The 24,477-nt window shown below is 37.6% G+C and overlaps 1 pseudogene; it reads right to left on the bottom strand.

Moving 5' to 3' along the window:
• Positions 1-20,666: 20,666 nt before the first annotated feature.
• LOC138143898 (large ribosomal subunit protein eL36-like) lies at positions 20,667-21,119 on the bottom strand (annotated as a pseudogene).
• Positions 21,120-24,477: the final 3,358 nt, after the last annotated feature.

The raw sequence follows: 24,477 nt of genomic DNA, 5'->3' as shown, positions 1-24,477 counted from the left end.
CACACACACACACACACACACAAAGCATATACAAATAACTATAACTATATATATATATATATATATATATAGTTATTTGAAAATTGTCTCCTACAATAGAATGTGAACTCAGGGGCAGTAGATATGCTTTTGTCTTTTTTTGTATCCCTAACACTTAGCACAATGCTTGACACATATAATAAGTGCTTATTAAATGCTTGTTGACTGATTGATTGTAGGTATACATAGATTAATAGACACTTTGTTCTGAAATGAAGGATATTTAGTGAAATAGAGCATGTATGAGGAGTGATCCTTAATTAATAAGACCAGTTTTCAAGTGTGGCTCTTGGAAAAGGCAGAGGAGTGATCATAGCAGGGGCATCTTGCTGTTCACCCTTATCTGCAGCAGGAACTTTCAGAGTTGGCCAGTTAGTCTTCTGCAAGCAACCATGGTGATTAAAATTTTCTTCTGTGAAATGAGGATAATAACTCATGAGTATTCCCTAGATCACAGTGACATAATGAAGATGAATTGGCTAGTCCATGAGAAATGCTTTGAGATCCTTGGAGGAAAGGGTTTATGTTGGATCCAAGGTTTTATTATTACTGTCATGGAGGAGAAAACAGAAGGCCAGAAAATACTACTGACTTGCATTTTTATATTACTTTACCAAACACTTTTCTCATGACAACTCTGTATTATTGTAAAGAATTCTAAAGGTTTTAAACAGAAGCAACCTGAGGTCTAGAAAGATTAAATTATTTGCCTAAGGCCATATAGCTAATAAATTTTGGATCAACAGTTTGAACTCAGGTCTCTTGACTCCAAGACCAGTGCCCTGTCCACTATATCAGAGAAGGTACCTGCTAGCTCCCAGATAACAATAGGATGGCCCCATATAAAACTAAAGCTAACTTTTTGCTCTGTAAAGGAAGTCAACCCTTCAGGAGTCCTGTAATATCAATTAAGAGAATCATGGTCATTGGGAAGTTACCCTCAGTATTTGGGAGCTGCAAATGAACAGACTAAAGGATGGAGAAATATATGAAGTGATTGAGTGCCTTATATAGTTGTGTTTTCTATCTCTTTTCTCCTTTTTTCATTTTGTTTACTTTCATAAGCACAAGGTATTCTTAGCATTATATTAGTGGCAAAAATGGCCTAAACCACTCTCAGATTATTTGGAAATGACAATATGATAAACAAAGGCATGGAAAACTTAGAATTATAAATCATTAGAGCCACTAAGAACTTTAGAGTTCAAGTTCAACTACCTTATTCCATAAAGAAGAAAACTGTGGTCTGGGCAGTGCAGCAGAGTGTTCTAATGATCTAACACCTTCTGCCAAGACTGATGTTCTGAGAAGTTTCCATTTCTTAGCCTGCTGGACTGATGTAGACAGGTGGTGGAGATTGATGACAGATGCAGGACAGTGAGTTGGGATTTTGAAGATGAGGAGCCCTTTGGCCAGTAATGGTGGCCAGGATGAAAAACATGCTTGTCTCCCTCCTAGTGGACTCTAAGTAGTTCTAGTTCTAGAGTAAATTAAGCACAGTCACTTTACAATGAAGGTGGATTTCAGGGACAAATAGGTCTTTGAGCTGTGGAGGCCAGTGAACTACACTGACTATAATGTGAGTGGAAAGAAATTTTGAGTTTCTCTTGGGGAATGAAGCAACAAGTAAGCCCTAACAAGAGCAGAAGCTGCCTTCTGGATTTCAGGTTACCATACATACCTGTTAGGAGTGTAACCAGAGGTTCCCAAGCTCATTTAGCCTACCACCCCCTTTTCAGAGAAAAAAAAATTACTCACCACTCCCCTGGAAATCTACTTTCTTTAATCCTTTAGTGGTTTTTTAAAAAAATTTGTGTCAGTTCAAAAAATAGAAAATATATATATATTTTTAAATGACACATCCTAAATTTAATAATTTAATGTAAATTTGTGGGGTTTTTCCTGCATTGAAATTTGGATGATGAAATATTGCATCTTGTAACCATATAATATATCGTAAACAAGTCATTACATGCACATATTTCTGCTGATGTATGCTGGGCTTTCTGACAATGGGTGACATGAGTGCCTGCCATTACTTGCTTGTTAAGACCTGTTGGCAGACTTGACCACTGATAGGTTGGTTATTCCTGGCATTTTGTGTGTTTATTTGGAAAACAATGTAATCACTATGACTTTAACTCTGTTAGACAAAAGATGAAACATGTATGAATGGTTTTTTAAAATTTTATCTTTTCTTCTTTCCTTATGCTTCCACTGCTCCCCTTATTTTTATTCAATACATTCCAATTACACCTAAGGCTACTAGCACCCCACTGAATCATTTCAGAGCCCCCAGGGGGTACTATTACCTACTTTGAGAACCTATGATAATTTAACAGACTGTCTCCCTATATCCTGTGCTATGACCGTGGGCTGGGGTATTCATGAACAGATATTGATTTTCAGTCCCTAGTTATGAGAGGCTGTGGTTGGGGATATATGTATCCAACCTCAGTGAGGGTTATTCTTGCCTTGCGGGGATAGACAGGGTATATGAGTGAATGCTTTTTACTATTCATTTACTAATCTAATTAAGCTGTGTATTTTAATTATGACTTTGAATGAAGGGCTTTCCAGGTCATGAAGGAGGTTAAGATGAAACTACACAAAAGAGAAAGCCAATGAAAGGATATGGTCAAGTAGGTGTGATAAATGAAAAATCCTAGAGACATAATTTCTGGGTAATTAATAATCAATTTATTAGTTATGGCTAGCAAATAATTAATAGATTGAGGTCAGTGGTCCTCCTGGAAGCCAAAGATGAACCTTGGAGTCTACCGAAAGCTTATATACCTTTAGAAGAATGGGTTTTTCCCATAGGAAGAAATCAACTTTGAATGGTTAACAATGAGAGAATGAATATCATAATAAGAGATTGGCTTATTTTAAGGAGGGGTTGGGTAGTGACTTTGGTTATATCACTCTTGGACAAAGAGACTCATCTGACTCAGACCACCACCCAACCCTCAGGACAATCTAGACAAAAAGAACTATTCTCCACCTAGTAGAATTCTACCTAAATAAGATGGTCTTTACGGTTTAATCAGAATTAAGTTTTCTAAATTGGGTGGGATTGAACCCATAATCTGCCCAAGATTGAACCCACAATCTCATCATCATCTCTGTCCTGTAGAGGCTGCCTTGACCTAGTAACTAAATGAGGAAATACAAAAGGAAAAAAACCTGGACACCCCCTCCCCCTTTATCAGTAATTGGTTATTAATTTCTCTCATAGGTCAGGACTGAGCAAGAGATTTGGTAAAGGATACTCATATTAAAACACAGAAACAAAGAGAATACAGATGTATAATGGTTAGTTTGTTCGGGGGCAAAGTGCTTGCTAAACAACCACAACACATTCTGGGGTCCTGACTATTTGACAGGATCTGAACTGCTCCTCTATTAGAGTAGAAAGATTTAGATTGGATTTAGAAAGAATGAATTTGAATTATATCTTTAATCTTTCTTCTTTTCTCCCTGTATACTATTTTGCTTGGTGAGCTAATCAGCTCCCATGCATTCAATCATCATTTCTATGCTAATGATTCTCAGATCTATTCATCCAGCCATAACTTCTCTGTCTCTGATCTCCAGTATCTCATCTCAATTTCTCTATTGGACATCTCAAACTGGATGTTCCATCAGCATCTTACACTCAACATGTCCAAAACTAAATTTATTATGTCTCTCCCCAAGCTTTTCCTCTTTTTAACTTTTCTCTTACTGTTGAGGACACCACCATCCTCCCAGTCACCAGACTTGTAATTAAGATCTTATCCTCTACTCCTCAATCTCTCTCACCCACCATAACCAATCAACAGTTGCCAAGTCCTGTTATTTCTACCTAACAGCTCTCTTATATGTTCCCTTTTCTCCTCTGACACTACCACCACCCTGGTATGCCTCATCACCTCCTGCTTAGACTATTTCAATATCCTGTTGGTTGGTCTCCTCACCTCAAGTCTCTCCCCACTTCAGCCCACCTGCTCAGTTGACCAACTGATCTTTTTAAAGCATAGACCTGCCCAAGTCACCCCCCACTCCCCCACCAATTTCACTCCATTCAGTTAACTCCATTTGTTCTTTTTTGCCTCCAAGATCAAATACAAAATCCTGTGGCTTTAAAACCCATCATAACCTAGCCCCTTTCTACCTTTCTAGTCATCTTACGTCTTATTCCTCCTACCCTACCACTCCCATGCACATTGATCCAGTGACACAGGCCTCCTTGCCTCCTCAAGCATGACATTCCATCTCTTGACTCCAATAAATTTTCACTGGCTGTCCCCCATACTTGGAAAACTCTCCTGCCTCATCTCTGTATCCTTGTATCCTAGGATCCTCTGTATCCTAGGACTTCCTTCAAGTCCTACCTGAAGCAACACCTTAAGCAAGTAGCCTTTCCCCATCCCCTCTGTTGATTATCTCCAATTTCTCCTATGTTTTGTTAGTACATAGTTGTTTGCATGTTTTCTCTCTAGCTAGATTGAGAGATCCTTGAGATCAGGAACTCTCTTTTACTTTTCTTTGTATCTCTAGCCCTTAACACAGTACCTGACACATAGTAGGTGCTTAATAAGTGCCTGTTGACTTGAATTTAATCCTTACCAATAGTGTAAGTATTAATTTTCTCATTTATAAAATGAGAGCCACACTACCAGACCTCATGGAATTATTGTGAGGGAAGCAATTTATAAGTATTGACATGCTATAGCTACATGGACCATTATTTCTTGTATTACTGACCAAGGTCAGGCAGCTAGTTAGTAGCATTGTTCACAATAGGTTGCTCTTAGAAGCAGTATGGTACCATAGAAAGGTCACTGGATCTGTAGTGAAATGACCCTGAGTCAAATAATGGTTCTGCCACTTATTAGCTGGGTCAAATCCCTTCATTCCTAGCAGCTCAATTTCCTCATTTGGAAAATGAGGAGGTTGGGTTTAATGACCTTTGAGGTCCTGTCCAGCTTGAATTTGTGATCCTATAACTCCATAATTCTACGGCCCCCTATGTCTCTACCTTTTCTAACATATGCCAGTGGTAACCCACCAATGGTGAAGGTAACCATAGGTTTCTTGAGGTAAACTGAAACAGACACTGCACTCCCAGGTGGTTTCATTCAGAGCTGTGGTGGAGAATTCTGTTGTTTTGTTTAGACTGCCAAGCATGGTGATAAATTCTCCTCCTAATCAGGTTCAGTGTTTCTTACTCTCAGACACACCAGCCCTATTAATGAATGATTCACTGGAGTTAACAGCTGAAATCCAGCATGCTGCACCCCTCTGCTGCTGACTGATGCAGCTGCACAGCACTCTAGAGTTTTGCAGGCTGCCTGCTGCCAGGTGGCTGAGAATTTGATACCTCTGTTTATGCTACTAGCAGACCTACCTCCCATGTGAATGGTCAGGCCATGTCACTCCTCCAGATTCATACTTTTCCATAACTCTTCACTGTCTACCAAATAACACTTTAAATTCTTTAATTTCTCTCCCTAATCTGGTGCTACCCTACATTTCCAGTCCTATTTCAAATGACTCCTGTTGATATATTCTATGTGCTAGTCAAACTAGACTGCCCCATTTCTTATTTGCATCATCTCCTTTTTAAAAAAATAATGATTTTACTTTATTTTTTGGTTCTGAATTCTCTCCTCATCTTCCTCTCTCCTCCCCTCTCCCATTTATCTTCCATGTCTGATCTCCATGACTTTTTGCTCATGCTCACCCACACCTGGAATGACCCTTCCCTCCACTTCTTGTCAAAATCCTATCCATCTTTTTTTTTTAATGAAATGTTTCATTAGAAACTTTTCCTATTTTATTGAGGTATATAGCATCAATAAAAATATCTAATTGTTTAGTAACTACATTTAAATCTGTTGATCTGTCAACAAACATTTATCAAGTGCTTACTATTTTCAAGGTAACAAGTGTTGGACATACAAAGAAAGATATAACCATTTGTAATGGGAATGCAAATTTGGAAGATCTTCCCTGCCCCTAGGCTAAAATGCACCTGAAGCCTGGGGAGGGAGGCTTGTTTTTCAGTAGATACTTCTTGATTGTCCAGTGAGTCAATAAGGTTGTTACATTCTCTGAGCCAGGAGAAGGCTATATAAGCCCTGATGTGTAGCTTTGTTTTGGGGACTCACTTTGAGAAGTGTTCTGTGATTTGATCTGAATTCTGGGAAGCCGTTGTTGAGAGTCCCCCGGCTTTGAAAAACCCAGATGTGGAAACCCAGATGTTGACCGGGTATGGATGTAATGGTTGGACAGTTTGGAAATCTGTCTACTTGATCTGTTTCTGTCTTGATAATTCTGCCTGTATGCTTTGAAGTTCGGGGTGCTGACCTTTTTCCCCTGAACAAGGTAAACGATATATGTCTGACTGATTAAAGTAAGCTTGTTAACCCATTTTGAGTTGCTTTTTCAGGTTTTAATTTTTTCTTCAGCATGTTTGTATTTCTTTTTTTTTAATTAAAATTTTATTTTTTGGTCAGTCAGCAAAGCTGTCTTCTCTTCCTCCCAAGCCTCTCCATTGAAGGAATAAGGAAAAACAAAATACCAGTTAAAACGTGTATAGTCAAGCAATACAAAAACCCCACATTGTCCTTGTCCCCTCAAAAAGTGAGGTATCTTTCTATACTTTGAGCCTTTTAGTTCTCTGCCAAGAGATGAGTAGCATGATTCATGAGAACAAAAACTAGCTTTTGTCTTTCTTTGTATCCTCTGGCACTTAGAATAGTTCCTGGCACTACCAGACACTTAATAAATGCCTGTTGATTGACTGATATGAAAGACAGTGAGGAATAGTGAAAGCAGTACTAGGTTTTAATCCTGGTTCTTCTATTTGGTTCTTGTGCAATCTTGAACAAGACTTCCCCTCTTTGGGGGTAAATTTCCTCATTCATTAAATAAAAGGGTTCCCAGATGATCTATATGGTCCCTTAGGTCTAAATTTTATCAATGATGTTGCCATTCCTGCTCAAAAACCTTCATCGGATCCTTTTGAATCAATCAATCAACAAGCATTTATTAAGTACCTATTGGTTGTCAGACACTGTATAAAGTTCTGGGGATACAAATATAAAAACAAACCCATACCTGTCCTTAAAAAACATATTCTAAATTGAGGGGATGTCCATCAACTGGGGAATGGCTGAACAAGTTAGGGTATATGATTGTAATGGAATACTATTGTGCAATAAGAAATGATGAGCAGGTGGATTTCAGAAAGACTTACATGAATTGATGCAAAGTGAAATGAGCAGAATCAGGAGAACATCATACATGGTAACAGCAATATTGTACAATGATCAGTTGTGAATGAATTAGCTATTATCAGCAATGCAATAATCCAAAACAATTCCAAGGGACTTATGATGAAAACTGCTGCCCATATCCAGAGAAACAAAGATTGAACCATACTATTCTTCATTTTTTCTATTTGTGCATGTGTGTGTGTTTGTGTGTTTTGTCTGTCTTTTTTACAACATGACTAATATGGAAATTTAAAAAAGAAACATTCTATCCTGTACATAAATAAATATGATAATATGGATGTATATATGCATACACATATGCATAGTATGTATATAATACATTTATAAAGATAAATATAATTTTTATATTTCTATAAATATAAATTATTATGTTATACACACTACAGATCTTATTGTCCACCAAGTAAAATTTAGACTTCCATATCAAGTCACTCTGAAGCCCAGTATCACCCTGCTTTCCTAGTTTCATTTCCTGTTTCCCTTCATTTATTCTATGCTATACTCACATTGGACAACCTTCTACCTGGAATATTCACTACATTCTCCTTGAAATCCTTTTCTCTCACTGCTCTGCCTACCTAGAATGCCCGCATTCCTTCTCTTTGACTGTTTAATGTCTACCTAACCTTTAAAGCTAAAATTCAAATGCCACCTCTTCTAGGAAACCTTCCCTGATCTCTCATCCATCAGTAAGGGACTTTACCTAACACTGTGTTGTACCTCTCAAATGCACGGCATAATAGCTATCTATATTTGTGCCTTACCCTTTCATAGATTGTGAACTCCTTGAGGAAATAAACTGTCTTATATAAACTTTGTATATCCTTTAGTAGCTATCATAGTACTCTGTACGTAGTGGGTGTTTGAATAGATATTTGTCCTTTGTATTTTCTAATAACCACAACCACATATACGATTGCCTAAACTTTTAGCTACAAAGATGGTGCTGGTCTGCATTGGTGGTAGGAAACTCTCTACACTAAAGAAATCACAGGCCCAGTAAGAAAAAAGCAGGGAGAGGGGTGATTATGTAGTTGGGATAGACTACTACATGATCTTGTAATGTCTCTTAAAAACACACACACTCACACACACACATATACATATACATCCATACACATATATATTTTCACATCACCCTAATTTCTGAATATATTCCTCCATCCCACCCCCAAATGAGGAAGCAATGTCTTGTTACAAAGGATAAAAAAAGAAGGCAGAAAAAACAGTTCAGCAAAACAAGCATCAACCAAATCTGACAGTATATGCAATGCTTAGAATCCCTTTCTCTGACAATTAAAAAAAAATAAAAAAACAGACTTATAGCCCTCTGGAATTATTTTGTTTTGGTCTTGCTCAACACAGAGAGATAGACCAGATGACCCCTCTATGTTCCTTCTAGCCAGAGGGACTTTTCTACCTGCCATTCAAGGCCATCCACCACCTACCTTACTAGATTTGGCTCATCTTTCTCCCTGTCCCTTGCTCTAGGCCACACCCACCCTGGATGACTCTCAGACCCCATGCCTTTGCATCTATTTTCTTTGAGCAAGCACTCAACTTCCAGTGGGTTCCCATTACTCTGGCTTTCCATCTGCTCCAGCCTAAAGTAATCCTTAAAACATAAAATAAAATAAATAAAACAAAACACAACCCAAACTCTGTCACTATTTACTTGACATTCTATTCATAAAAAAACATACAAACTTAGCAGCAACAGCAGCAGCAAACACTCCATGGACTTGGGCAGACCTCCCACTCACTGAGTGAGTTGAGTGCAGCAGGAGGCTGGAAAATACAAGGAAGCATAAGTTTGCAAGAGCAGGGAACAGAACAGATCCTTTGAAGTCTGTTCTCCCCCTCCCCTCCTCCCTCCTTCCATTTTTGACTGCAGGTTTTTTGAGCTGTGTTTAGACACATGTGGAGTCCTCCCATACAAGCTAGAGCAGACAGGGGTGAATCAGGGAGTTAGAGGCGGACCTTTCCCAGGACTACTTACAAACACAAAGTACAAAGATTCCCCCCCTTTATTTTCCCCAGAATACAGCCACAGGGCATAGAACTCTTGGTGTTTCTTTCCTTAGGCTGCTAGGCAATTAGAAATAAGGAAATGAAAACTTTATTTAAAGGATCATGAAATTTAAGACCAGTAGGGGAGAGGATAAGGATGTTGTGTTTTTGTTTTTTTTATCCTTTCCCATGGATTTAGCATAAATAAGAGTGCTTTGAAGTTCTCCTATCTTTACTGAGAAGGACAACCTCTCTGGGCCCACCCTGACTCTCAGAGCATACTTCATTCTGGATAAAATCATGTGTTTTTGTTATAGGAATTTAATGAGTCTTAATTTTGGATTACAAAGACATGCATTCAAATCTTGGGTAAGTCTTATTACCTACTAGGGCCTCAGTTTCCTCATCTGTAAAACAAAACTATTTTTAAAGACTCTTTCCATCTCCAAACACCTATCCCCCAGGGTTGTTATAAGGGATCAAATTAGATAATATTTGTAAAATGCTCTGTAACATTAAAGTGCAATAGAAATGCTAGTGATAATGATGATGATATTTTGTTTTAATTAATGCATCAGAAGAGGTCACTTTTAAAAAGTTATTCTGAAAGAACAACCATATGTCAGCCCACCTTGGGTTCCTTTCCACATAGACTCAGAATATTGAGTCCACATTCAACTTCAAGGCAGAATTACTGACAGAAGATCTAGTGACCTCTGTTGCAGCTGTTTCAACACTAGCCCCAACAGAGCATCAATATAGTGGAAAGTGACCTGCATTTGGAGTCAGAGGTGGTAGGTTCAAATCTGACCTCTGGTAGCTAGACAGTAGGCAAATCATCTAATCTCTCTGGGCTTTTGTTTCCTTATCTGTGTTAAAGGGAGGATTTTGATTAGATTCCTATGGTTCTTTCCATCTCTAAATACTATGGAATTTTCTTTTATAAATCTTAGAAGAGTTCAGGAAAAGGACATAGTAGATCATTAGGAATCTTGATTCTCCTCTTGGGAGAACAGGAAAGGATCCAGAGACCTGTATACCTTAGGAAGTTAAGTCAACAAGCATTGAATAAATACATACTATGTGCCAGGAATTGGGATAAGTACTTGGGCTACAAAGGAAGCTACAGTGAGAGGCAATTTCTTTCCATCCAAATAGGGACCACGGTGTCCATTTTGGAAACCTACATCCAGCTCCTCTAACTTATTTAGCAACAATTTTTTTCCTCCTTCTGGCCATGCTTGACTCCTGGACCAACCAGACTTCATGGCTAGTTATTTGAATGTCACCCATAAAACCTCAAATTCCCTTATTCCCTTAACTCAATTTTTTCTCTTAGCTGAAGGCTCATAATTGTACATACATGGAATTGTGCAGAGCAGAGTTGTCATAACTAGACTGATTTATAATGACAAGCAATCATGAGGTACCTGGAGGTGTGGTGTTATGGGGAAGAAAAAAAGCTTTTTGTACTGCTTGCCAGGAAACTTGGGATTCATTACTACATACCAGTTGAATGAGCTTGGGCAGTTTTACTCATGAGCCTCAATTTCCTTATCTGTGACATGAAAAGGTCAGACTAGATGACTTTTAAGATCCCTTTCACTTCTTAGTCTATGGTCCTATTTGCCCAGTATGATGGTAAGGTAGGGGAGTGGGAGCTTTTGTTATTTTAAAGTGTTGTGACACAATGGGCCCAGAGCATGCTCCAAAAAGGCTTCCCTTAATGTCTCACCACTGAGAGACTTTGCTTCTCTACCCACCAAGAAATCACAAGTTTCTGCTCTTTATATGACATCTTTTCATATTATATTTGAGTCAGAGACTCAATCTCAGCATGGAAAGAGACCTTAGATATCACCTAATCCAATATCTCCTCTTCCTTAATATTGGAATTCCCATGACCGCTACTATGGCATCCTTGACACGTGGTTCATGCAACCCGCCATTGAGCATGTCCCTTTTACTTTTCTTTAGTGTATTTTCTCTACAGTCTCTTTTAAATTTTTTTTAAAATTTATTTTGTTTTTAATTTATAGGACAAAACAAGCATTTCTATAACATAGTATAAGAAAAAACGATTGCATATGGAACTGCAAATATATTATGTACAGTCTTTTCAGTTCAAGTTATGGTCAGATGGCCATTGAGAATTTAATAAAGCATGGGTGAATCTGGGAGTAGCAACCATCACAGGGAAGTAAGATCTAGGTACACACCATTTTGTCCTGTAAATTAGTTGGATGGAGCCTAACTCATATATCTGATCCTCAAGAGGTCCAAATTGAATTTTCCCCATTGGTCAGCTCACCTGTGACCCTAACTTCTTAGTTCATACTTGATGGGACTCAGGTCTGCCCCCTTTTTCTCTTGGTTGAAATCAGTTATTCAATCGCCATTTTGCACACACACACACACACACACACACACACATATATATATCGTGTTTCCCCGATAATAAGACACTGTCTTATTAATTTTTTTTGGACAGAAAAACACCAGAGGGCTTATTTTCAGGGGAGGGCTTATTTTAATGAACATTGACAGCAATTTTAATGAGCAGGTAAATGTGAACAAAAAAATGTACCTTTATTCAATAATGATCATGTCATCTTCTTCAACAACATCATCATAAGTGTCCATACCCTGAATTCCGTCCTGGATGTCTTGCGCCTCCATTTCCTTCAGAAGAAGTGGACCCAATCTGTCATGTCCAGCAATATAGCTCTCTTTAAATGAATATGTCTTGTCCAGGTAACCTGCTCGTAGTGCCTTGGCGACACAGCTGTCAGTAATTTTATCCCATGACTTCTTCACCCAAGTCACGACTTCTTGCAGACAGGGCTTCACAAAGTTTCCACGCTGATTTCTTTCCATTCTATTTTCAATGTAGTCATTGACTTCCATGCGCAAATAGTCCTTGAATGGCTTCTTTATTGCAATATCAAGGGTCATTCCTGCAGGAATCATTACTTGATCTATTCTCTCTGCAAGGAAGTTCTTCATTTTTTTAGCGTGGTGAGTGCTGGCTGAATCCCAGACTATCAGACCTCTTTGGTTACCTCGCATAACAAGTGGCAGCATTAAATCAACCCACTTTCTTATAATGGCTTGTGTACACCAGGCTTTTTTGGTTTCAAGAACGTAAATGCCATATACACGTTCAATCTTATCTTTCTTGCCCTTACTGATGATTAGAGGTGTGCCTTTCTTTCCATCCAAACGAATTGCCAAAACACAGGTGACCTGTGCACTTTCATAGCCAGTGGTAGGAATGTAGATTGACATTCCACCCCTGTGATGAATTGTTTTTTGAGATCTTTGTCCCATAAACACTGCAGTTTCATCCATAGCAATCATATTGCAGGTTTGGTACTTGGAAATGTCGATCCTATCAATAAAGGACTTGAATGCAAGTGCACGTTTAATAACTTCAGCATCTTCCAGCTTAAACAGTGTTGTTGATCTTCTTAGGGACAGTTCATACCGTTGAAAGAAACCGTCTAACCAGTGTTGTAATGCTTTGAATCCTTCTGAGACCATTTCAAACTCTGGTGCCATTGAAAGGGCAAATGCTTGAATATCAGCCCTGCGTACAACCAAGGCCTTTGCTCTCCTGTCAGCAATCCATTCACCAATGAGGATCTCCAAGTCAGGATATAAGGGCTGCCGACCTGATCCAGACCTGCGCTTTTTCCCTTTTCCCTCATCCACCTGTTGATTGAGGTTATTATAATCTGCTCTCCATTTTCTGACCATTCGAAGATCCAAAAGTTTTTCTTTACAGAAAACTGCAAGATTCTTGCCATGTGACTCCTCTACAATTGCTTTCTTATACTCAACAGCATAGCTCTTCCTTTTTATACTCATGTCTGGGGGTCAAAACAGACAGAATAATAAAATTATGACCATCAGTCCTTCTTTTCACTCCATCATGCCCCCTGAGTTCTTCTTTTTTCCTCCATCATGCCCTTTTTATCCTCCATCATGCCCCCTCACTCCCGCTTACATACCGGGTTTTTATGGTGTCCTGCCTCAGCTCTCCTCTGCGGCACTGCTCTCAATGGCGCCAGCAAGCAAATCACTGGGGAAGAACAGGATGACGCCTCACTGCTGCAGCTCCGATTGGATGCAGCTCAGAGCGCGGCGTGCGTTTCACGGGGGGGGGGGGGTGGACAGTGCATACAGAGGGTACCGTAATGTAGCGTGTAGCGCAGGGGATCACTTTCACTACAGTAGCAATCTCAATAGGGCTTATTTTCGGGGGAGGGCTTATTTTAGAGGAATCTTACACAGTAAGGGGGGAGGGCTTATTTTCAGGATAGGTCTTATTATCGGGGAAACACGAGATATATATATATATATATATATATATGTGTGTGTATATATGTATATATGTATATATAATGTGCCAAGCACTATACTAGATTCTAGGAATACAAATATAAAAGCAAGGCAGACCTCTTAAGACTTTCACATTCTACTAGAGGATACAACATGCTCAAATATAAGAAAATAAAAGTTATATGTCATAGGTCTTATAAGCTTTGTGAGTCCTTATTTCCTGTTATATTGACAAGTTAGGTCCCCCAAAGCAAGACTACATCTCCCTCTAAGATTCTATGGATACTTTAAAAAATATTTTATTTTCAATTCATGGAACAAAACAACCATTTCCATAGTACAGTACAATAAAAAAGATGATTACACATGAAGTTGCGAATCTGCAACATGCAACTTGCAATTCCCTCCAAATATACAACAAAGTTATCACGTAAATTTCTTCCCCCCTTTTTTTCTTTCCTCCTTTCACCCTAGAGTTTGATATCCATTAGACACAAATATGTGTGTGTGTGTGTACACACATGTAAAATTATTCTATATTATTCATTTCTCTGGATTCAGATAGCATCTTTCTTCATATATATCCTTTATTTTTAATTTGTGTAATTACGATAGACAAAATGACTTAGTTCTCAGTTATTCTTAAAAACAGTATTGCTGTTACTGTATGCAATGCTCACTTTGCTTCTCACTTCATGCAAGTCTTTCCATGCCTTTCTAAGATCACTGAGCTCATAATTTCTTATAGCACAGTAGCATTCCATCACAACCATGCACCACAAATTCTTTGAGGAGATGGAGGTTCTTCTCTAATACTCTTGACTCAAGCCCTCATTCTCATGCATTCTCAACAACTGGCAATACAAATTTCTTGGCACAATTAGTATTTCCCTTATATCACTGATACATTCCAGTGATTATTGCCCCACTGTAACATAACCAATGATATCAATTATTACAAAAGGCATGTTTGTTGAAAGTACCAAGATCTTCCTCCCACAGCAGGGGACACTCACCCTATAGCACCTTGATTTCTGGGAGAGTGAACTCAAATTAAAAGTAATTGTTTCAAAGCATTCACCTCCTCCAGACTTCCTCTTCTGGTGTATCCAACTGCTAGTATCGTCTCCTTTCATATTACCTTCCATCTACTCTGTATGTATCTTGTAAGTGCCTAGTTATTTATGTGTTTTTTCTCTATTAGAATGTATGGTCCTGGACAAGAGATTATTTTGTTCTTTCTTTTTATATCCAGTTCCTAATACAGTAACTGGAAGGTTTTGTGTGCTTAATAAATACTTACTAATTGACTGATCCATTGATTGACTTCCATTACACCTTCTGGAGTGCTTTGTGCTTTCCTTGTTATCTACTGGCAAAGGTCCATCTTTACCAACATTCTTTGGTCACTGAGTCAGGCCAAGAAGCATTTATTAAGTGCCTACTATTTGTCAGACACTGTGATAAATACTGGGCATACAAAGAGAGACAAAAAAACACCAGTCCCTGTTTTTGAGGAGTTCACATTATGATGCCAGTGAGAATATACAAACAACAATGTAGAGATGAGGATAAATTGGAGATAATCTCAAAGGGAAAGCATTATCATTAAGGAGGACTTGGAAAGTCTTGTAGAATATGGGACTCCAGCTGACACTTGAAGGAAGCCCCAGAAGTAGAGATGATGCGGGAGGCAGAGATGAGGAGGGAGAGCATTCCATGTATAGGGGATGGTCAACCAGTGAAAATACTGGGAGTTGAGAGATGGAATATTGAGTTCAAGGAAAAGCAAGGTGTGTGTGTATGTATATGTATGTATGTATATGTACACATATGTAATTATAGGTGTGTATATATATATATATGTGTGTGTATACATAGAGGGCACAGGGTGAGTTGAATTTGAAGGGATAATGTCTAAAAAATTAAATTAAGAGGTGAGAGAGGAATATATTGGGAGAAGGAGTGATAGAATATGGCAAATTACCTCATATAAAAGAGGCAAGAGTGGAGTGGCTAGGTGGTGCAGTGAGTAAAGTGCTGGCCCCAGAGTCAGGAGAACCCAAGTTTGGTTCCTGCCTCAGACACTTAACACACACACACACACACACACACACACACACACACAACTAGCCGTGTGACCTTGGGCAAGTTACGTAACCCCAATTGCCCTCCATTATTTTCAAAAAACAAAAGAGGCAACAGAAAGCTGTTGCAATGGAGGGGGAAAAGCAGGGAGGTGAAAGGGAATGAGTCAACCTTACTCTCATTGGATTTGGCCTAAGGAGAGAATAACATATACTTGATTGGATATCTTACCCTACATAAAAGTAGGGGGGAAGGGGATAAGAGGGGGGGATAATAGAAGGGACAGCAGCTTAGGGTAGGGAGAAATCAGAAGCAAACACTTTTGAAAAAGGGACAGGGTCAAAGGAGAAAATAGAATAAACAGGGTGGGGGTGGGGCAGGACAGGGCAGAGGAAAATATAGTTAGTCTTTCACAATATGACTATTATGGAAATATTTTACATAACTACAAGTGTATAACCTATATTGAATTGCTTGTCTTCCCAGTGGGGGTGGGTGAGGAGGAAAGAAGGGAGAGAATCTGGAACTCAAAGTTTTAAAAACAAATGTTAAAAATTGTTTTTACATGCAACTGGGAAATAAGATATACAGGCAATAGGGTATAGAAATCCATCTTGACCTATAAGAAAGTAAGGGGTAAGGGGGTAAGGGAGAGATGGGGGGAAATAAGAGAGAGCAGACTAGGAGAAGGGGTAATCAGTATGCTTGCCATCTTGGAGTGGAGAGTAGGGGAGAGATGTGGAGAAAATTTGGAACTCAAAATCTTGTGGAAATGAATGTTGAAAACAAAAATAAATTTGAAAAAGAGATTTATGATAGGAAGAGAAATTAGGCTGGTCATGTGGATAAAGGAATGACAGATGGGCAGTCAGAATACTCCACAGGTAGATACCCTCTCAATGGCAGGAGAATGCTTTGCATACATTTACCTTGAAGTCAATTCATTTCATTACATAAAATAGTATAACATTTCAGTTATACCTGTTCACATTAGAATTATTTTTGTTCATTCTCATATAATTTCCCTCTTATATGGTCATAATCAATGTGTACTCTTTTCATAATTCATTTTTGTTGATACATTTGTATTATGTTATAAACGTCTTTCCAGATTTCTTTTTGTTTTCTCCATATGTTTTGGACTTTGAATTGTGTTATAGAATTGTATTACATTTAACATACTAGAATTTATATAGCCATTCTCCTGTTATCATAATTTAGATTACTTCTAGTTTTTGGTAATTACAACTATTGCTATTATGAAACTCTTTGAATAGGTAGCTATTTTTGCTTTTTTTTTAAAATAACACTTTCAGGGTGTAGTCTCAGTAATAGAATTATTGAATCAGAGTATGATTATTTTGTAACTTTTACTGTGAACTGCTAAATTGCTCTAAAAAATTCTACAAATGAGCAATTCTAATAGTAATGGATGAGTGTACCTGTTTCCCCACAACCCTGTAAGCTTTCCATTTATCACTTTTTATTATTTTTTCCAAGTTGATAAGCATGAGGTAGTACCTCAGACTTGTTTAAATTTGCATCTGTTTAGATATTAATAAAGCTGAACATTATTTTCAAATAACTATTTCCAATGTGAATTTCCTCCTTTGAACAATTTCTGTTCATTATCCATTGTGAAAAGGGAGTTACCTTTGCAATTTTTAACAGTTCCTTAAATAACTTAATTGTAAAGATTTATCTGTCATATTTGCTGTAAACATTTTCCCATCTGTTATTTTTCTTCCTTTCTGTCATACTGTGTTTTGTTGTATAGAAATTGTTTATTTTAATGCAGTCAAGCACATCTATCTTGTCCCTAATAACTCCTTCATTTGTTGAATAGAAAAAAAATCATTTTGACCTCCACAATTGAGAGAAATACATTATTCCATTTTCTTCCATCCTTTCTATAGTTAGTCTATTTTCCAGCTAGAGTTCAATGAGGTATATAGTATAAGATGTAGGTCTAAATGTATTTCAAGCCAAATTGCCAAACAATTTTCCCAGGTATATTTGTTAAAAGATGAATCCTTTCACTGGTTTTTATTTTCAAAAGGTTTATCAAATACCAATTTTTTGTATATGTTTGGTTGAATGTCTAGTGTATCTCTTCTATTCCATTGATTTATTTCTCTATTTTTCTCTGCAGTACCAGATAGTTTTGATGATAACCACTTTGTAATATGTTTGAAAATCTCAGCATGCAAGACCATCCTCATCAGCTTTTTAAATATTTCCTTAGATATTCCTACTTATGCTTTCCATTAGACTCATATCTCTTACATGATTATTTTATTTAGTGTTATAAATAATAATAGATACCATTTTTATAGTGCTTTAATATTTCCAAAGTGTTTTTCAAATGTTATCCAATTTGATTTGAACCCCCTAGCATTTTAATTGCATTGCATTAAGTAAATTAATTTAGTGAGTATTGATATTTTTTACTAAATTAATCCAGCCCATCCATAAACACTGAATTTCCCTCCAATCATTTTGTATTTTTTTCTTTTCATTTACAGTTTTCTAATTGTTCTTATATAAAATGTAGGTATTTCTATGGAGGTTAAGTTCCAAATATTTTATGCTTTTTGTGTTACTTTAAATGGATTTTTTTTAATGAGAGTTTCTTGATCTTTATCACTAGCAAATAAGAATGTGAATGATTTTTGTAGGTTAATGTTGTATCCTGTGACTTTACTGAGCTCATTTTGTCTATTAATTTTTTGGTTGAGATAGTTGGATTTTCTAGATATACTATCATGTCATCTGCAAACAGTAATATTATAAATCTCACATTGGCCCTGAGATTACTGTAACCCTATGCATACATGGGTGCTCTTAAAGCTACATATATTTTGTTAGCAGAGGATTTTGTCTCAAATGCCAGATTAAAAGGTACTATGATTTTCAAGATAGTTGAAATCTCTGCTCCAGTGAGCATATTTGGAGACATTTTTTGGAAGAAAGAGAAGATAAGTTTGCAGGGGGTTCTCCAGCAATAGGTATTCCTGGGGTTTTGGAGACAAATATAAGGTCCTCCTGCTGGTACATTTTTTCAGTTCTATCTCCAACTAATATATTAGCAGGACTTAAAAATTCTATATATCTTTGACCCAGAGTTTCCCTTGCTAGACATAAAATGCCAAGGAGGTCTTCCACAGAAAAAAGGCTCCATAAACACAACGATATTTATAGTAGCACTTATTTCATAGCAAAGAATTGGAAATAAAATAAATGCTCATCAATTGGGAAATGGCTAAACAAATTGTGATATACAAATAGAGTGAAATATTACTGTGCTGTCAGGAATGACAAACATGAGTACAGAAAGGCATGCAAAGACATACATGAACTGATGCAAGGTGAAATAAGCAGGACAAGGAAAATAATATACATAATAATTACAACAAATGCAAATAAAAAGAACAATCACTATAGAACAACTAAAAGTGAATGTCTCCAAATTATATAGACCAAACTTGCCCTCTGAAATGTGATTTGAGATACCTCCTTCCCCACATTTGTATTACATCAGATTTCCTTGATGTCTTGATCAATTTTGTTGATCTTTTTTTCTTTTTTAAAAGTTTATTATAAGACATAACTTACGGGGAAGAGAAATTGGGAAAGATAGGGAGAAGTCCAGGTAATTTAAAATTAAAAAAAAAATCAATATAATCTATTTTGAAAATACTGCCTGTATTCAAAGAATACTAGAAAGGACCTGGAAGACTTTTTAGCACTTAGAAAGGACTTAAGAAATCATTTGGTACAATTCTTTAATTTTACAGGAGAGAAAACTAAGATGTAGAGAAGCAAAATGACTTTCTAGGTTCATGTGGAATTAATGTCAGACCCAGGACCAGAGCCTCCTGAGTCCCAGGACAGTGCTCTTTCTTCCCTCTGTACCAGAACTTTTCTGAAGGATAGTCTGATTTTGTGATTTGATGTTGTTCCTTCCAGGGTACCTACTCTGTAGGAAAGTTTTGCAGAGACACACATTTTTTTGAAAAAAGTATTCCATTAATATTTCACAATTACACATGAAACAATTTTTAAAACAATTTATCCCTCTTACTTCTCCTCTCCTCCTTGAGAGGGCAAGTAACATAATATTGATTATACATGTGAAGTCATACAAAATGTATTTACATATTAGTTATGTTGCAAAAGAAAATATACAGAAAATAAAATAAGAAAAAGTTAAAAAAAAGTTATGCTTCAATTGGCATTCAGAGATCATTAGTTCTCTTTCTGGAAGTAGATAGAATTTTTCATTATAAGTCCTTTGGAATTGTCTTGGATCATTGTCTTGATCAGAGAAGTTAAATTTTTCACAGTTAATCATTGTTATAATATTGCTGTTACTGTTTGCAGTGTTATTGGTTCTGCTCATTTCACTTTGCATGAGTTCATATATGCCTTCTCATGTTTTTCTGAAATCATCCTGCTCATCATTTCTTATATAACAATAGCATTCAATCACAATAATATACCACAACTTGTTCAGCTATTCCCCAGTTGATGCGATCCCCTCAGTTTCCAATTCTTGGTCACCTCAAAAAGAGCTGTTATAAATATTTTTTGTACAAATAAGCTCTTTTTCCTTTTCTTTGATCTCTTTGGGATACAGACTTGGTAGTGGTGTTGTTGGGTCAAAAGGCATGCACAGTTTTTTGTCCCTTTAGGAATAATTCTAAATTGTTCTCCAGAATGGTTGGACAATTCACAACTCCACCAACAGTGCTCTAGTGTCCCCATTTTTCCACATCCCCTCCAATATTTGTCATTTTCCTTTTCTGTCATGTTAGTCAATCTGATAGATTTGAGGTGGTATCTCACAGTTGTTTTAATTTGCATTTCTCTAATCAGTAGTGATTTAGAGCGTTTTTTTTTTTTTCATGTAAATTTTTTTATTTGTCAAATCTTTATTGGGTAAATGGGGAAGGTTGGTATAGTCCAGTGTAGTCCTTCTTGGCAGCAGCCTTCCTCATGGCAGCTAGGACATTGCTGAGCTCCTCTCTCTTCCTCTTGGCTCAGATGTGAGTTCCCACCCTTTTTTTTTGATGAACTTAAGGGCTCACTTATCCTTGGAGACTTTTAACAATTCCATGGCCCGCCTTTCATAAAGGGCAAATCCACACACCTTCCGGATCATATCTCTCACAAACTTTGTGTTTTTGGTCAAGCGCTCATGGTGGCAGCAGTGTTGTGGCTTCAAAATGTTTTTTGTAACTTTGTGGCCCTTGTTGAGGCCCACGGCCATGGGGTTCCAGATTGCCATGGCTGTGGTGCATTGCCCCAATAGCAGCCACAGCAGAAGGGAGGAGAGAGCGTTGAATTCTGGGATATGTCTCATGTAACTATTGATAGCTTTAATTTCTTCTTCTGAAAACTCTTTATATCCTTTGACCATTTATCAACTGGGGAATGGCTCTTATTCTTATAAATTTGGCTCCATTCCCTATATTTGTTTTAAAAATGAGACCTTTAAACTTGTTGCAAAATTCCCCCCACCCCCAGTTTCCTGTTTTCCTTCTGATTTTGATTGCATTAGTTTTGTTTGTATAGAAGGTTTTTATTTCCATATAATCAAAATGATCTATTTTGCTTCTTGTGATCCTCTGTATCTCTTGTTTGGTTACAAACTGTTTCCCTATCCATAGATTTGATAGGTACATTTTTTCCATGCTCCCCTAATTTACTTATGTTAATACCTTTTATGTTTAAATTATTTATTTATTTTGACCTTGTTTTGCTATATGATATTATATATATATATATAGTCCATGCCTACTGTCTGCCAAACTGTTATCCACTTTTCTAAGCAAGTTTTGTCAAAATGGTGAGTTCTTACACCAAAACTTTGGATCTTTGGGTTTATCAAACACTAGACTATTATGGTCCTTTACTACTGTGTATCATGTAGCTAATCTATTCCACTGATTCACCACTCCATTTCTTAGCCAATAATAGATTGTTTTAGTGATTACCAATTTGTAAAGTACTTTGAAATCTGAAACTGCTAGACTGCCTTCCTTAAAATTTTTTATTGTAGGGGCAGAACCAAGATGGCAGAGTAGAAACAGGACTTCCATATGGCTCCTGCTCCCACCTCTTCTAATATATGTAAAAAATTACTCTAAACAAACTTTAGAGCTACAGAACCCACAAAGTTATGGAGAGAAACTAACCTCCCACTGAAGACAGCCCAGCAGACTGTCAGGAAGGGGCCATCTCAACGCTCTGGGAGTTGAGCCCAGCCCGAGGTTTGAGCTTCAGGGCAGCCCGACCAGCTGTGGCTAGAGGGACATTGGGAGAGTGGATCACCAGCAGCTGTGTTGGTTTCCAGAATTACCAACCCATAAATGCCAAAGACAAAGTGAGAGGTCAGTAGACTTTGGGAACAGGGGGTCCAGGAGTGCAGCCTGGCCTCTACCCCCGGAGAGAGAAGTGGCTGAGGCACGGTAGCCACAGCTGCATGGTTGCTTCAGAGCTCTTGGCCTGCAGATGGTAGGGGGACCAAGCTACCAGTCTGAGGGGTAATTGCTCTTGCTTTAATCTGCTTGGATCTGGATCCCTGTCCTGTATGGAGGTCCTGGGGTGTGTAACTAATGTGCCAGAGCCAGTGAGAGAGGGCACCCAAATAATAGCTCAGGTATCTGAAAAAACCCCCAGCAATCTGGGACAAAGCTTTCCTCTTTGAAAGCTGAGTTCTACTGTGGCAAAAATCTCAATAGCCAAGTGGTTGAGTGGCAACATGAGCAAGTGGAGGAAGCAGGGAAAGCACAGCGATCTGACTTTGGATTCCTTTTGGGGGGACAAAAAGGATCAAGGCATGGAGGAGGAGGAAGACAAAGAAGTCAGAACTCCTGCACCAAAAGCTTGCAAGAAAAATATGAGCTGGTTACAAGCCATAGAGGAGCTTAAGAAGGATTTTGAAAACCAAATAAGAAAAGTGGAGGAAAAATTGGGAATAAAAATGAGAATGATGAAAGAAAATCATGAAAAGAGAGTCAACAACCTGACTGAAGAAAATAACACCTTAAATATTAGACTGACTGAGATGGCAAAAGAGCCTCAAAAAGCCAATAAGGAGAAGAATGCCTTAAAGAGTCAAATTTGCCAGATGGAAAAAGAATCTCAAAAGCTCACTGAAAAGAATCATTCCTTCAGAGTTAGATTGGAGCAAATGGAAGCTAGTGACTTTATGAGAAATCAAGATACTATTAAACAGACCCAAACAAATGAAAAAATAGGAGACAATGTGAAATATCTCATTGGAAAAATGACTGACCTGGAAAATAGATCCAGGAGAGATAATTTAAAAATTATTGGACTACCTGAAAGCCATGATCAAAAAAACAACCTAGAAATCATCCTTCAAGAAATACTCAAGGAAAATTGCCCTGATGTGTTAGAACCAGAGGGCAAAATAGAGGTTGAAAGAATCTACCAATCACCTCCTAAAAAAGATGCCCAAAAGAAAACTCCTAGGAATATTGTAGCCAGGTTCCAGAGTTCCCAGAACAAGGAAAAAATATTACAAGCAGCCAGGAAAAACAATTTGAATATTGTGGAAACACAATCAGGATAACACAGGATCTGGCATCTTTTATACTGAGGGATTGAAGGGCTTGAAATATGATATTCCAGAGGTCAAAGGAGCTGGAATTAAAACCAAGAGTCACCCACCCAACAAAACTGAGTATCATGTTTCAGGAGAAAATACGGTCATTCAAGGGAATAGAGGATTTTCAAGCATTCATGATGAAAAAACCAGAGTTGAATGGAAAATTTGACATTCAGATGCAAGAAGCAAGAGAAGCATGAGAAGGTAAACAGGGAAGAGAAATCATAAGGAACTTATCAAAGTTGAACTATTTACATTTCTACATGCAAAAACAATAATTGTAATTTATGAAGCTTTTCTCAATATGAAAATAGTTTAAGGGAATATAAATGTATATATATATGTATATATATATACATATATGTGTATATATAGGAGGGTATATAGCATATGAATACATATGTGAGTATGTGTATATGTATACATAGACAGAGGACACAGGACCAATTGAATAGGAAGGATGATACTTAAAAGGTGAAATTGAGAGGTTAGAGAGGAATATAATGCGAAGAGATGGGGACAGACAGAATGGGGTAAATTATCTCATATAGATGAGCCAAGGAAAACCTTTTACAATGGAGGGGAAGAACAGGAAGGCAAAAAAGGAATGAGTCAACCTTACTCTCATTGAATTTGGCTTAGGGAGGGAATGACATACACACTAAATAGGATATTCACCCTATAGGAGAGTAGGGGGGAAGGGGACGAGAGGGGGGGGGATGATGGAGGGGAGGGCAGGTTGGAGGAGAGGGAAGATGGAAGCATACACTTTTGAAAAGGGACAGAGTCAAATTAGAGACTAGAACAAATGGGGGGCAGGATAGGATGGAGGGAAATACAGTCAGTCTTTCACAATATATCCACTATGGAAAGGTTTTGCATAGCTACATATGTACAACCTATAGTGAACTGCTTATCTTCCAAGTAAGGGTGGGTGAGGAGGAAGGATGGGAAAGAATCTGGAATTCGAAGTTTCAAAATCAAATGTTTAAAATATATATCATACAACTGGGAATTAAGATATACAGGCACTGGGGCATAGAGATCCATCTTGCCCAACTGGAAAGTCAG

This window comes from Petaurus breviceps, unplaced genomic scaffold (genome assembly GCF_028583685.1).
Source record: "Petaurus breviceps papuanus isolate PSGF00001 unplaced genomic scaffold, PetGlider_PUasm1.0 138, whole genome shotgun sequence".
Taxonomy (NCBI): domain Eukaryota; kingdom Metazoa; phylum Chordata; class Mammalia; order Diprotodontia; family Petauridae; genus Petaurus; species Petaurus breviceps.
Note: the sequence above shows the minus strand (reverse complement) of the source record. Positions and strands in the feature narration are given on the sequence as shown.